The sequence below is a fragment of the Cheilinus undulatus genome, linkage group 21 (assembly GCF_018320785.1).
Source record: "Cheilinus undulatus linkage group 21, ASM1832078v1, whole genome shotgun sequence".
Classification (NCBI taxonomy): Eukaryota; Metazoa; Chordata; class Actinopteri; order Labriformes; family Labridae; genus Cheilinus; species Cheilinus undulatus.
In genome coordinates, this window is record NC_054885.1 from 3,430,474 (window position 1) to 3,447,276 (window position 16,803).

Consider the following 16,803-nt stretch of genomic DNA (forward strand, 5'->3'; position numbering starts at 1 on the left):
CGACCCATTTAGGATCACAGATGTTTGAGAATGGAGACTGCATGACTAGGTGATGATTTTACACACCTGTGGCCACATACTTTTGTCCATATAGTGTATGACAAGCAGCACTGGTCACATAGAAGAACACTGAGTTGTTTGCATTCACACATGCCGCCTATGAGGAAATTTCCTGGACGTTTTGGGGATTCAGGTGTAAAAACAGCTTTGTCAGCAAATGTCCTGGACAGCAACAATACCACCTGGAAGTATGGACTTGTTTTTCTGCATCTTTTGAATTTGGAGAGGAAAACTGATGAAAAATTCTGTCTTTGGCTTTCGTTTTCTTCGGACTGGACGGCTGCAGCCTGAGCTTGGACTGAGGATCCACCTCCTCTATGACGGATTCTAATAAGGAGAGATGAGAAGATAAATGGGGCGAAGGAATGTCAGTAATTTAGTCTGTTGATAACAAAGAGAAGACTCCCTGGGACTAGTTTATAGCTCAGTCTGACAGCGATATGACTGGGACAGTTTGGAGAAAGATCTCCTTCATGTTGAAAACAGCTGAGATGTAAAACAGACAAACCAAAGTAAAACATGAGGAGAGAACCAAACAAACATGGAGAAGCAGGCTGGTGTAAAAGTTAAGTCAAACCAGATCAGGCTCAGATGGATTAGTGAGAGGAGACGTCGTCTTAAAACCGGGTTTAAACGCCGACGTGTCCGTGCCTTCTTTCCATGTTTGCCATGCTGATAACCTCCAGGACAAACAGCCGAGGCTTTCTCCTGCTGAGGTGTGAAAGTGGAGCTCAGGGGGAGAAGAGGTGACAAAGTGTGTGTTTGGTTTGGTGATGGCGTGGAGGGGGTGCTGGGTAAAATAACGAGGTCACAGAGGAGGAGGACGGCGTCCGTGTTTGGGACAGTTGGTGTGGGGGTGGGGGAGTGGATGGATCAGATGGGGCTGATTGGTAAGGCTTATCAGAGGAAGGAGGAAGCCTTCAGCTGCCATAAAAACACCAATGAGGTTGTTGTTTCCAGATATTATTACATTAAATTTGGTTAACAGACTCATCATGTTCAAGTGTAAAAAAGAGTTTTAGAATCAGAGGAATATTTCTTAACTGAGATCAGTTTTGATGTCATATCACCATGGAAAAATTTTTTCAAAACATGTAATTCCTCGTTATAAAATGGAAAAAACCCCTCTTTGAATACCATTATATTCTAATATTCAAACATCATGATTTATTTTTATTTCCAGGCATGTAAACAACATTTTTCTACCATTAACCGTCTGTGACTCATCAGTCCACTCTGCAGGAAAACGCTTGATGACGTTTTTCTTTTTTTCTTCTAGTTTCTGGAATTTCAACATGTGTGACCAATTATAATAATCTGAGGTCTAGGGAGTCACATAGTTCTAATATTTTCAGTCAAAAATCAGAGACAGGTAGAGACAGGTTTATCTATATAGCAGCATTTATACTTCAAATATTTAAAGTGCTTTAGTTTCAAATAGAAGAAATGGTGATGGACCTGAGCCCTTTTCTAGTCATCTAACTACCCAAAGAACATTTATAAATGTGGATGAAAAGAGACAAAAAAATATCAAACTGTTCAAAGAGTTGCAAAAAGAAGTTGCAGTAATGGGCGAAAAAAGTGGCACAAATAGTAAATAGTTTCAAAAAATGCATAAAAAGCAGTAAAAAAAAAAGGGGGGAAAAGTTACAAAAATTGGCAAAAAGCAGCAAATTATTTTTGGGCAAAATTGTGAAAAATTTGGTAAAATGCAGCTTAAATGGGCAAAAGCAGAAGTATTAAAATGGGTGGCATCAGGTAAAAATGGACAAAATGTTTCTCAAGAGTGACAAGGAATGGTAAAAAGGGGGCAAAAGATGGCAAATATGGGCACAAAGTGGCAAAAGCCCATAAGTGGCAAAAACAGAGCATTACAAAAAAGGGATAAATAGCAAAAATGTAACAAAAACAGTGGCAAAAAATGTGTAAAAAAATGGCAAAAATGAATTAAAAGCAGCAAAAGTGGGCTGAAATTTTAGAAAAAGTGAAACAAATGGGGGAAGGGGCAAAAGGGATATTACACGGAAAAATAGATCAATAAAAAGTAAAAAAACAAAAAAAAGTTAAAATAAATAAATAAAGGGGCAAAAAGCAAAAGTGGTAAAATGTGTGATAAGGGGTAAAATGGACAAAATGTGTCCAAAAAGTGGCACGGAATGGCAAGAAGGGGGCAAAAAGTGGCCAAAGCACAAAAATGGTAAAAATAGGACTTGGATAAAATGGATAAAAAACTGGTGAAATGGTTTAAAGTAACATGAATAAATACTTCCAACATCAGAACTCAATGAAAGCTCAACACTTTTCCAAAAGGAGGGAACTGTTAGCCAGGATGCTAGCGCCAATGCTAATGATTCAACACACATGCACTGACATCATCAATAAACCACAGCTGAGAAGGTGCTCAAACTGTGCTAGCCTGTTTGCTAGCCTTCAGTGCTAGCCTGTATGTTATCCAGCAGTACTAGCCTGTATGCTAGCCTTCAGTGCTAGCCTGTATAGCTCAGGTTAGCTCTGCAGCTGTACGTGTGCTACCTCACTTTGTCTCCTGATTGGTTCGTTGTGAACGTGCCAGACAGAACATTCACCCAATCACCTTCTGAGAACTTTCTGAAAAGTCCAGCTGTTCCCAAACGCTTTCTGAAGGAGGTTTCCTGTGAATATATCTGTGAAAAATATCTATGCAATGGACTTATGAACCAGCCTACATGGCGTGTCAGGTTAGCATGTTTTTAGCATGTTTCTGCAGGTGAGTGAGGCTGTTGCACACATTTATTTTCACCTGAAAACAACCCAAAGCCCATGTGTGAGCCTTCTGCTTCATACTCTGCTCTCCGGTATGTTCTTTAACCCTTTGTCTCAGTACATGTATCACTAATATAAAGACTAAAACTGTCATCCTAGCATTCATTGGCCTTCTTGCATGTGTTGTAATCATTATTTCTTGGTTTCCTTGCGTCTCTTTTTACGTCCTTCCTGCCTGTTGTTGTGTTCTCTCCTGGCTGTCTCTCACTCTGATATGGAGAATGCTACCCTGAACCACCTGGAGCTCCGCTGTGCTGAACAGAATCACTTCCAGGTATCTTTCTTTAGAGCAGACTGAAGTAATTCCACTGATTTAATCATCTACTGAAACTTTAGGTACACTCAGAGCCGTTGATCTTGTTTCTTTTTACATGCACGCCGGCCTGCCTTTTAAAGTTTTTCTAACAGAGTTATGAAGACGCAGCAGATGTATTCGGTCCAGATGTCCTCCTGGCTCTTTTTCCATACCATTCTTCTAATATCCTGTGGTGGTAGAGAGATCCCGTTCAGAGCTCCCAATGTTTGTCTGATTTATCAGGATGAAGGCTCGCCTTTATAATCAGGTACTTAAAAAAGACTTCACGTGGCTCAGCCAATCAGAGGTTAGGAGTGGAAATTTTCAAGCTAAAGGTCACTCAGTGTTCGTTTTCTCAGATTTACACGAGGCAGAGAGAGAGAGAAAGTGAAAGACTCTGATACTAAGATAAGAAAAGGTCTGGATTTTTTTCTTTTATGATGCTCCAAATGTTTTATATTGGCAAAAATTCTGGACTGATCATTATTATTATTATTTTAATTTATTTATTTATTCAATTTTTTTATTTCTTTACTTATTTATGTATTTATTTATTTATTATATATTTTATTATTTTTTCTTTTGTATGTCTTTCTGTGTGTATGTGTAATGCACTGTTTGGGGAGGTCTATGTGATGGCTGGAAAGGTCTTTCCCTTGTTCAGGGATGGACAAGGACAAGAAAATGGACACTGGACATTGTTATTGTCAAGTGTATACTGTCTTTGACCCAATAAAATATATTATAAAAAAAAAAGTCAGGCAGGCCACTCCTCTAACTTTTTGTTTCCCTGTCTCTTCTTTTTTGAGATGGTTGCTGCCATCAATTTCCAAATGAGCTATAAAAATGGTCATGAAACGGTAAAATATCTCAGCTTCAGCGTCTGAGTCTCTGCTCTATTGTGAATAAAATACGTGTTTATGAGATTTGACAGTCATTGTGTTGTTTTGTTTACATTTTAAACAGTGACCCAACCTTTTTGAATTAGGGTTATCAAAAGTAAACAGTCTGCAGTATGCAAAGCACCCGTAATTTAATGCTAACATATCAGTAAACTAACAGACTTTTTTTGTTGGCATTTTACTGCAAAAATCCCAGTCACATTACTTTCACTGCCATTTTTGGTGTTAATTTTGTCAGATAAAATATGACTAAAATGTTATTTTACAGTCATGGATGAAAGTATTGACACCCCTGGAATTTTGCCAGAAAATACACAATTTCTCCCAGAAATTGTTGCAATTACAAATGTTTTTGGTATACATGTGTTTATTGCCTTTATGTGCATTGGAGCAACACAAAAAATCTGAAGAAATAAAAGAAGAGCCCAGAATCGTCTGAGGACGTAAGAAGCAAAACTGTGGAAAAATATGAACAATCTCAAGGTTAAAGACCATCTCCAGAGATCTAGAAATTCCTTTGTCCACTGTGCGTATAATAATATAATCAAGAAGTTTATAACCCATGGAGCTGTGGCTGATCTCCCTGGACGTGGACAGAAGAGAAAAACTGACAAAAGAATGCAACACAGGATAGTTGGAATGGTGGATAAACATCCTCAGTCAACTTCCACACAAATTCAGGCTGTCCTGCAGACTCAGGGTGCAAAAGTGTCAGCTGGGACCATACGTGGTCATCTGACTGAGATGAAGCGCTATGGCAGGAGACCGAGGAGAACCCCACTGCTGACAAAGAGACATAAAAAAGCCAGACTGGAGTTTACAAAAAAGTACCTGAATAAGCCTCAATCCTTCTGGGAGAACATTTAGAGGGCAGATGAGACTGAGGTAGAGCTTTTTGGAAAAGCACGTCATTCACTGGGTCAAGCACTGGGTGCCTTGACTGTGTGCAAGGAATCATGAAATCTGGAGACTATCAAAAGATTTTGGGCCGCAATGTAGGGCCTAGTGTCAGAAAGCTGGGTCTGTGTCAGAGGTCATGGGTGTTCCAGCAGGACAATGACCCCAAACATACCTCAAAAAGCACCAAGAAATGGTTGGAGACAAAGCTGGAGAGTTCTGAAGTGGCCAACAATGAGTCCGGACCTAAATCCCATTGAACACCTATGGAGAGATCTCAAAACTGCTGTTGCAAGAAGGAACCCTTCCAATCTGAGAGACCTGGAGCAGTTTGCAAAAGAAGAGTGGTCCAAAATTCCAGCTGAGAGGTGTAAGAAGCTTGTTGATGGTTATAGGAAATGATTGGTTTCAGTTATTTTTTTTCCAAGGGTGTGAAACCAAATATTAAGTTGAGGGTGCCAATAATTTTGTCTGGCCCATTGTTGAGTTTTGTGTAAAATTATGTCAATTTTGTCTTTTTTCTTCAGATTTTTTGTGTTGCTCCAATGCACATAAAGGCAATAAACACATGTATACCAAAAACATGTGTAATTGCAACAATTTCTGGGAGAAATTGTGTATTTTCTGGCAAAATTCCAGGGGTGTCAATACTTTGGTCCATGAATGTAAATCCTTATTTCTTCTTATAATAAAATAAATCATAATGGCGTTAATCCATTTAAAATGTGTAAAATCACGCCCTAGAATCGGTTACTTTAATATGGAGCTCTAACAGGAGTGACTCACTTTCTGACTCCGCCTCCAGTGGCCGCTCTCGGTACTGCACCCTCGTCTCTCCCGGAGGTTGCTCCCTCCTCGTGGCCGCTGGCCCTTTAAGAGAAGCGGGGGGAGGGCTTGAGCATCTCGGTTGTCTGCGGTGTTTTTGTCTCCGTCAGTGAGCGCTCCTCCCGGGCCGAGGAAAGGCTGAAAGGATTTCTAGAGGGCAGGTAAGAAGAGCAGATAAGTTCCTCTGTCTTAAACCTCGTCTCTTTTGTGTTTTTATTTATTTCTTTTAAAGCGGTTTGGACGAGGCGCCTTTCGGTGAGAGTTTTTTTTTTTAATCGGTGCTGCCCATTCCTCCGGTCCTCTATCTCCGCTAAATAACGGCTCATTTATCCTCCAAACCTCTACTTATTTCATTTTTTACTCCCATTTCTCCCCCCTGCTTGCTCTAGCTGGGGTTAAATCCTCCTCTTTAGTATTTATTTACCTTTACAGGAGTGTTTGGCTCAGTCTCGTGGTGCGTGTCTTTTTGTTCAGAGCATCACTGGAGGCTCGCGCTGCACGGTGACGAAAATCCTATATAATAATACCATAATAATATCAATAAAACCTCTCTGTTTGCGCCAAAATATGACGTCAGAGTCACTCTACGGGGCCACTGGCTCGACTTATCATAACAGAGACAAATTCTAATATAAGACATGCGCCTTTTCCCTACAGAATGTCGGTTAATCCATCCTGTACATACTGTATTATTGTCAGTGACCACATATAGACAGAGGGCTGATGCCACGCGGCCTCAACTTTAGCCCTAATAGACTGAAGCAGGACTTCTCCTCCTGCTCTGAGCTCATACTGTCTGTGCTAAAAGCTCCTCTCTATAAATGACTAACACATTCACTGTTCGTTTCTGTTTGTGCCATTCCTCACACATTTTCTGTCGCAATCACTCCTGCTTTCATTAAGTAAAATCAAAATCTGTGGCAGTCAGGAGGACTCTGGGGAGAGGGTGGGTCCGTGCAGGATTCTGCTGCAACTTTTCATTACTTCCAGATGTTCATCAGCTTTTTCCTTCTCCGCTTCTTGCCCTCAAATTTCTCTGCCCTGTCCGCCCTGAGCTGGTCAGGCTGGAGATGGATGAGGGCTGGGCAGGAGAAACACACCTTGGAGACTTTTTAACAAAGTTTGGACCGTTTCAGAGCATGCAAAATACACTTTAATGCAGCTAATGGAACAAATAAGTGAACTTTTATGAGCCAGAATGCATAAATCAGCGTTTTCTCGGGAGTATTTAACTTTTTAAGGTGCTTCTGACACTTTTAATTTCCTTTAAAGAACATAAAGATTGAGCTAAATGCATAAATCAAGACTAAGTTTGCATTTTGATTAAATTTCAGTTTAACATTAAGGTTTATTTGTTAATTTCAGCTCCTTAAATGCAGAATTTTAGTGCACCTAACTGTACTTTTGAGTTGTCAGATCATGCAAGAGCTCTTAGGAGCTTAGATGACCTTTTAGTGCCCTTTATTGCACATATTAAGTTCATTTTTACAATTCAAACGCACAGCTTAAGGCTTCCACATTAGAAGTTTATTGTTTTCTTTGTAAATTTAGCAAATACTGACATGTTTGAGTTATCTTAATTTATGAACAGGAGGGTTTTTTCAACTCAGAAAGCATAAGTAAAATTTTCTGTTGCATTTTCACGTCAACATATAAGATTTATTTGTCAGTATAAATGTTGTAGGCATATAAAAGGAGGATAAGTCCACATTAAAGTCTGTTAAATTATCTTTATTTCCAAAAAAAGGTGGGGTTTATCACCCAGAATGCATAAATAAACAATTGCTGTTGAATTTTTCACATTAATATTGGAGGTGTATTGGTAGAAAAATGTTGTAGGCATTTAAAAGGAGGATAAACTCACCTTAAAGTCTATTAAACCGTATTTGCACACTGTTAGATTAGGTTAGAGCTATTAGAAGAGCTTTAAAAGCCGGACTGCTCCAATAAAGGGACTCTCCGCTGGTCAAAAATTCAAAAGGAGTCAAATTATGACTCATATATTATTTTAATATCCCAAAAAAGATGGGAGGGGTTTCAACCCAAAATGCATAAATAAAAGATTGCCTTTTAATTTTTAATGTTAATATGGAGGTTTTATTGGTGGTTAAATGTTGCAGACAAGGGTCCAGATGGCTTACTGGTCAGGACACACCTCATGTGCATGGGACGCCCGGGTTCAAGACTCCTTTGGCTCATGTCTCTCTGGACTCTCCCCTTCCCGTTCCTGACTCGACCCATCGTCCACCTCTCTCTGAATAAAGGGAAAAAAAAGTCCAAAAACAAATATCTAAAAATGTCGATGAGGGATGAAGTCAGCTTAGAGATTACTAAACCATGTTTTGCATGATGTCAGATCATGAAATTGTGCACTATTAGGAGCACTTTTGCACAAATACTGTTCAATTTGAAGACATTTATAAACAGTATAGTTCTGTTTCATGACCCAGAATGCACAGATAGAGGTTCAGTGCAAAATACTTTCATTTTCAAAAGCTTTATCAGAGACACAAGTCAGGATTTACAACCCAAAATTCACAAATAGCAGTTCCCTTTTATACAAAGTTAGCAACCTATCATCCAAGTTAATGAACAAATGCATAGATAAAACATGACGATTTGTATTTTTGACATTAATTTTGAGGTTTTATTTGTCGGTAAAGATGTTAAATGATTGTAATATGAAGGATAAAGTCTATTGAACCGTACCTGTGCTGTCAGATCATGAAACTGGACACTGTTAGGAGCACAACTCATCACTCTGATGATAACAAGTTATTTTTTATTACAAAAATGCACGAGGAACAAGGAAAAAGGGAGATGACAAGCAATCAGGGGTGTTTGACGAGAAGATTTTCTTGATTTTCTTTCACTTTCCTCAGCCAACAGAGCTTGTAAGCTTGCTTTACAGAGTGGAGATAGTTGTGCAGTAATCACATCAGTGACTGACAGTTAGGCTCTGACTTGTGCCATGATGGAGGGAAAACTATTAGTTGTGGTGAAGAGGGTGAGATTCCTCAGACAGGTGTCTGGACTCAGCCTTAGAGCTCAGACATCCAGAAGGATCTCAAAGTAAACCACGGCTCCTTTGCATCGAAAGGAGCCAGTTCAGGTAGTTTGGGCATCTGATCAGGAAGCTTCCTGGTTTCCTTAAGTCTTCCAGAAGTCCAACTGAAAGGAGACCAGGGTAGACCCAGGACTCACTGGAGGAATCTCATCTAGCCTGGGAATACCCCAGGAAGAGGTGGAGAACGTCGCTGGGTAGAGGGGTGGACTTACGTCGCCTGCTGCCACTGCAGCCTGACCTCGGATAAGTGGAAGAAGAGGGATGGAAGCTGAAACTTACAGGACGGAGAGATAGATTTTTGACAGATGCAGCATGGAGAGCAAGCGTGCGACATCTGATTCTTGCATTCTGTTAGGACTTAATGTTAGGAGGTGATGGTGGGTCCGGAGTCCACATCATTGGATGTACAAAAACACTCCTGACATGCATGGTACCAACATGCTGTCCATGTTTTTGAATAATTTAGACCAGTAATTCTCAACACCTGGCTCTGGAGCCACATGTGGCTCATTTGTGATAATTTGTTTCTTTTAGGTCTTAATTTGAAATATAATTCCACCAGTAAACCTTAAAAAAGGAAACTTTGACCTCAGAAATGATCCATCAGGTCACATTCATCAGTTTATTTCCCACATCTATACAGTAGGCTTTAACTGTCAAACTTAAATGTCAACCATTATTTTTGTCTGTATATTCTGATTGCCCTTATTACCAGTTTTTCTCTTTTTGCCACCTATAATCCAATTTTGCTGCTTTAAGCCAATTTTTGCCACTTCTTTGTTCCACTTTTCACCTATTTTTATCCAATTTCTGCCTCCTTATGTTGCTTTTTTGCTGTTTATTGCTCATTTTTTGCTGCTTTTTGTCCATTTTTACCACTTTATCTTGCCTTTTGCCTGTTTTTCTCACCTTTTCCATTTTAGTCACTTGTCAATCTTTTTTTGTAGCTATTTTTTTGTCCATTTTTGCCACCTGTAACTCCTTTTTTTGTCACTTTTCACCTTTTTTTGCCACTTTCTACCCTTTATCTCTTAATTCTTACCCCTTGTCACCCATTTTTGTCATTTTTTGGCCATTTTGCCACCTTTAATCCAATTTTGCTGCTTTTAGCCAATTTGTGGAACAAAGAAGTGAAAAAAATGCAGAAATTCAAAATGCAAGATAAAGTGGCAAAAATGGGATTTTTGCCACTTTATCTTGCGTTTTGCATTTTTTTTTTTTGCTTTTGTTTGCTGTTTTATTGCCGCTTTTTGTCCATTTTTGCCACATGTAACTCCTTTTTTTTGTCACTTTTCACCTTTTTTTGCCACTTTCTATCCTTTTTGCCACTTGTTCCCTCAATTTTAACCCCTTGTCACCCATTTTTGCCACCTTTAACTTATTTTTATTGCCACTTTAACCCTTTATCACCACCTATGGATCATAGATGATTTTCTCTGCAGTCTTTGCCATTTGAAAACATGGAAATACCTTAAAAATGTAGTTTTTCTGCCATTATGACACGGGTTTGATTTGATCTGAATCATATCAAAGTTTTAAATTCTGGTATTGAGGCAGCCCTTCACTAAAGGCACACAAAACATGAGGAATTATTATAACTTTATATGTCCGATTTACCTGTATTAGAATTCAAAGAGCATTATTTATGTGGTTAAACTTTGTTCGTCAAGCTTGTCAGAAGGAGGATAAATCCACTTTGAAGTCTGCTGAGCCGTATTAGTGCTTATCAAGATCATGCAGGAACAATAAGAGGGTTTTACTGAAATTCAGGAAACTTTTAAAGCCTCTTAATGATCAAATAAAGCAGCTTTGATTTGCCAGACTGCATAAATGCATGTTTTTCCAAAAGATTCAAACATTTTTAAAGAATTGGAAAACCACAGTTTAAAGTTTAGCTCATCAGTGTTTGTTTTTGAACAGTAATAAGGAGGATTATTAGTTTAGAGGTTGTGTGTTGGCTTGCTAGAAGGAGGATAAACCCACTGAGAGTCTATTTAACCGAATCTGTGCTTAATGAGATCATGCTGGAGCAATTAGAGGGCACATTACTGAAAATACGGAGCATCATAGTGTCCCTATAAACCAGGTTTGATATACCAGACTGCAGAAATGAATGTTTTCCTCCATGTATTCCTCGTTTTAGTGTTAATATCAGGGATTGTTTGTGTGCTAGGGAACTCTGTGTGTCATGATAAGAGCTGCAGATTCATCAGTAAACACATCAGATGTTGTTAAGATGAGGAACATGCAGAAGTTGGCAGGATGTGGGCGTGCAGTCGGTCGCCAGTGTGTTTCACTGCTTCATACAATACACAGCACTGTCCTGCTGTTGTGTAATGGGCTGCTGGATGGATTAAATCACCTACCAGTGAATAACGGGGGATTGTAGCAGCTGCAGATGAGCTCAGAGCTGTTGTTCATGTCGCTGGATGACGGGATGGTTGTTCCCATGTTTGGTCTAATATTGAGATTAGAGAGAGCAGAGAGGGATGTGGTGAGGAGGAGGAGATGGTTTATAGCAGCGGTGAAGATTTTCAATGCACTGTGAAACAACAATATAGCAGTAGTATGCAATTTAATTAACATGGTATTAAAATAAATGTACTATACTTACAGCCAAAGCAAGATTCATGTGTTCTCTCACTGAAGCAGAAAAATACGACAAAAATAAATAAAAACAAACAATAAAGGTCTAATTCAACATCACAAGCAGAAGCAAATATGGGTCAATCTTGTTTTGAAGGAGACATATCATACGTCTTTTTTTTCTTAAACACAGTACCCTGTGGTCTACAACCCCAATTCCAAAAAAGTTGGGACAGCATGCAAAATGTAAACAAAAACAGAAGTCAGTGATCATTCCCTCTTCTTCTAACATCAGTCTATAAACATCTGGGAAGGGAGGCTGCTGGAGTTCTGGGAGAGGAACGTTGTCCCATTCTTGTCTGATGTAGGATTCTGGCTGCTCAACAGTTCTGGATCTTCCTTGCCAGATCAGTCTGGACTGTAGGCAGGCCAGATCAGCACCCAGACCCTTCTGTGAAGCCATGCTGTTGTGATGGATGTGGTATGTGGTTTAGCATTGTCCTGCTGACAGAGACGTTGTCTGGATGGGAGCATATGTTGCTGTGAAACCTCTTTACTTTTCAGCACAGCGTTAATTTCATCGACTAAAACTATGACTAAAAATGTTCGTCAACAGCATTGTTCCATGACAAAAACTAGACTAAGACTAACAAAAATAGATCTGTGATGACTAAAACTAGACTAAGACTAACAAAAATAGATCTGTGATGACTAAAACTAGACTAAGACTAACAAAAACAGATCTGTGATGACTAAAACTAGACTAAGACTAACAAAAACAGAGCTGTGATGACTAAAACTAGACTAAGACTAACAAAAACAGAGCTGTGATGACTAGGGCTGGGCAATTAATCGCAAATTAGATTAAATAGCAGTATGGCCTGCTGCACTTTTCAAATTGCAGAAGGTGCAATATTTCTTTAACCTGAAATTTGTGTCTAAATACCAGTTTAGAACTTTTTGCAGCAGAGATGTTATGCATAACATATCATGCAATCATTCTAGTGCCATATTTTTAGAATAGTGTCCAAAAACATCAAATTTTCTTTTTGTATTTTTCTTGTTTAATATGAGAATTATATTAAAAATGTCATTCCCTTTAATACAACAGTTCGTATCAAATTTGCAAAATGCGTAAAAAAATCATCACATTTTGATATTAAAAAAAAATTTGTTCTGCCTTACTTTAATTGAATACTGTGTTGTTATATAGCAAAGAATAAATTATTGCCTGTTTTTGTTGTAAAATGCATGGCATGAGGAACTTAAGAATTAATCGAACATTAAATTGCAATATTGGGTAAAAAAAAAAAAAAACGCAATTATATTGTTCCCCAAATTGTTCAGACCCAGTGATGACTAAAACTGACAGAAACTAAGTTTAGTTTTCGGCAAAATGACTAAAACTAGACTTAAATGTAATGAAGTTTTTGTCAGACATTCAAAATCAGTGATATTTCTCCACTGTGGGTAAATCTGTCAAAAAAACACTGCAGCTGTATCTATTCTGCCTCTCAGCTGTGGAAAGCAGGGACCCCAGGTTTGGCAGGGTGCAGAGAACACACTACCATGATTTGGTACCAGATTTAGGCAAGAAAATAAAAGCTTGGACTAAAAGTAAAGACCAAAATGTGAGGACTTTTGATGGACTAAAACTAGACTAAAATGTTTTGAGTTTTCGTCGACTAAAACTAGACTAAAACAAAAAGAAATGACTAAAATGTGACTAAAACTTAAATGCATTTCATTTAAAGACTAAAACTAAGACTAAAATTTAAAAAAGATGCCAAAATTAACACTGTTTCAGCATTGGTAGTTCCTTTCCAGATGTTAGAGCTGCCCACGCCATAGGCACTAATGCAACCCCATACCATCAGAGATGCAGGCTTTAGAACTGAGCCAGGAGAACAAGCTGCATGCTCCCTCTCCTCTTTCACGACGTCTCCGGTTTCCAAAATAATTTCCCATTTTGATTTATTTGACCACAGAACAGTCTTCCATGTCTCCTCAGTCCATTTTAAATGAGCTTTGGTCCAGAGAAGATGGCGGTGTTTCTGGATCCTGTTCACATATGGCTTCTTCCCTCCATGATCCAGATTTAACTGTCGTCTGTGGATGGCACGGCCAACTGTGATTTCTGGAAGTGTTCCTGAGCCCATGCAGTGATTTCCAGTTCAGAATCATGCCTGTTTTTAATGCAGTCCCTTGCTTACAGAGATTTCTCCAGATTCTCTGAATCTTATGATTAAATTATTACTGCAATTTCACATTAAGGAACATTGTTGAATGGGTTGGCTCTACTTGGTTTGACTTGGCATGAAAGCCCAGCACGGCCGGAGATTTGACTCTTCACAATGACCAAGCAACCCATTAGAAGCTGCCTCTAGATGACGTTAAATAGCGGCACTGTTTCGTTCCGCCAGAAGAAGAAGAAGCACTGTTTGGTTTCCATGTTTCTTCTCCTTCTTCTATTGGTAATCCAGCAGGTATTTCAAAGTTTGGTGCAGCAGTTTCTCCTTGAACACGTCTGCGAGGCATCACCAAATGTTGAAGCGCTTGGGTCCCGCTGCAGAGCGGGACCACTCTGTGCATGGCTCAGCGTAGCCCTGTAAATCAGTACAGTTTGGTTTGGATCAACGTGTCCAGAAGTCATATTAGAAAATGCTCTAAAATGCTCCTTTTATACCCAGTCATATTCTTGTCTCCAATTGAATTTATCAGCTGCAAAACGCTCCTCCAGCTTTGCATCATTTCGTTGCACTGTCCTTCCTTTTTTAGAATAAAATATGGGGTCATGAGATTTGAAAACCACTGCATTATGTTATTATTAATGGTGCCCAACATTTTTGGAATTGGGGTTGTACTTTCTGATCGTCTAACAGTGGGGCTAACCTTTGTCCACATGCAAAGATGCAGGATTTTGCATTGCAGTGTCACCGTGAGTGTCTCTGCCCTGCAGTCTGTCTCAGCCTCCACCCCAGCTCCCTCTTTCAGTTCACTGGTCTGCAAATACATTTATTATGACCCTCATCCTCTGATTAAAATGCACACATTAACATATGTGTTACAGACAGATAGGGGGCAGAGGAGAGAGACAGCGTTGTCTCCAAGTCCCTAAAAGTTCTCCTTTTCTTCCTGACCTGAGGACTACAGGCCTACTTTTGACATTATCTGAACTATATAGGAGTAATCACAGATCACGGTATTATTCAAGCAGGCATGTGAAGGCTTTTGCTTTGTGTTCAGCTCCTGTGACTTTAATAAGAGTGTAACCCGACTCCATATTCCTCCAGGGGGACCTCCTGGAATCCCTCCAGGGAGACCCCACAGGACTGCAGATTTGGGATCTCAGGTTCGTCAGCAGCAGAGATTCTTCTTAGGAATGTGAATGTCTCATTACAGCACGTAGACCCAGGGGTGCTGAGCAGGAATGCAGGGTTATAAACCCCATTTGCACACTCGGCCACACGCCGGGCATTTAAATGGTTTAGTGAGGCTAATGAAATTACACCCAGAACCTGCACGAGACTGTCAGTCTCTGAGAGGATCCACCGCTGATTAACTAATCCAGACTGGCTGACTTCAGCATGAATTATCTGCTCTGTTATAACAAGACTTCATGCTGAATTTCATCACATAAAAAGGGGATTTACATGTTTTTAACGAGCGCTTTCCAGTGATTAAACGGTATGTGAAGTCGATTTAGCCACCTCTAAATAAACTTGTCTGAGATTTTAATAAAACATCAGTGCTTAAAGTTTAAACCTGGATTTCTTTATCTGAAAGCATAAACATAGTCAGCACAGTGAGGGTTAATTCTCCTACTTAACCATATTAATTGTAACATCTGTTGTAGAATATTTTCAGTAATCTGGCTTTGGAGCTTCTTGGGACAGTAATTCATTATCGGCCGGAGTAATCTGACTTGATCTCCTGTAAGACTTTAATCGCTCAGAAAGCATGACGGACTTTTTTTTTTTATACAGTAAAGCACACAAACAAACAAAGATGCTGGAGATGTTCATGTTATGGAGGGATTTCTGCTGTCTTTTGATCGGCCGCTCTCACTGAATCAGGAAGTCATTGATAAGATCCTGAAGAGGGAAACACTTAGAGACATCAGGAAAATGACTTCCTCTGCAGACGGCCTGGTGCACGGCCTGCAGAAATCTGGAGACGAAATGAGGAAGTCCGAGGACAAAACTGTACATTAGTGCCTAAATATGAAGACGTGTGACCTATAAACAAGCATTTAAGATCTCATATTAGCTCTACTGTGAGGTTTTTATCTGCTGGTCTGCAGAAGAAAACCTAAAACAATGTTAACATTCAATTACAAAATACTTCCATATGAACCAAAGTCAAGGGCTTAGGCCGGGTAAATATTATTCAGAAACTTTCCAGCAAAAAGTAAATAATAAATCTAAAGCCTTTGTTGTTGACAGTGGTGTAAAGAGACTGCATGTGTGTTGGTCTACAGCTGTTGCCACTTTAAATCCAGGTGATGGTGTCGTATGATGTGGATCACTCCTAAAGCTTTAAAATTTTATTTTCCAGACTTAGCATAGAGATGACCTGAGGGAAATAACAGAAGTTGACAAGCTGTAGTAGCGTCTCTCTACAACAGTTGAGTGTTTGAATGAATTCTAACATTCTTCTTCTTCAACATGACTTTCTATTGAACTTTAATTTTACCAACAATGTAAAGGACATGGAGTTCTCAGCTGTACTAAAAGTCAGGACTAGTTATGCTCCCAGACAAATAACTTCACATCTGACAAACACAGTTTATAGTTGTGTTTAGTCAATTAGTGCAAAGTAGAGGAAAGACCCAGGAAACACTCAAAGCTGAGCAGTATTTACACGGACTGACTGACTAGATGACCGATATTCTTCAGAAGAGGATCAAAGTATGACAACTTCGCCTTTGAATGAATTTATTAGTAATTTTATCTCTAATCTCTAGGTAATTCATAAAAGGTTCTTTGTAGATGATGTTACGCAGCAGTGGAGAACTCCCGATGGGAGGAAAGCAGTGATTTCTGCATGGAGAAACACTACCAAAAGGCCATGTTTTGAGCTGTTTACAATAAAATCTTTCCTAATTCTTAAGATACTTTTATGTCTCGAAAGTAGTGAAATAATCAGAAAAAAAGCTCAAAAAGCTCACTTGTTTTTTAGGGGGAAAAATACATTACATTTAGTGTCAGCTTTCAGTGAAATTCTACTGTTAATGTCGATCCTCAGCTGTTGTCATCAAAATTTACAAGCCGTTGATGCTAAACATTTTGTGAGACGGCGCTGACGTCATCGCCTGCAGCCAGCATAGTGTCCGGAATCATTTTTCTGGTTTGCAGTTGAGTCCACTA

General features: G+C 39.3%; 1 protein-coding gene across 1 annotated transcript in view; it reads left to right on the forward strand.

The window, feature by feature from the left end:
• The first annotated feature begins 5,874 nt into the window (after positions 1–5,874).
• kank2 (KN motif and ankyrin repeat domains 2) overlaps positions 5,875–16,803 on the forward strand; it is a 49,198-nt gene continuing 38,269 nt past the window's right edge. The window contains exon 1 of the mRNA XM_041778500.1: positions 5,875–5,942. The gene's annotated coding sequence lies outside the window, so the exon portion shown is untranslated. The remainder of the gene's footprint in view (positions 5,943–16,803) is intronic.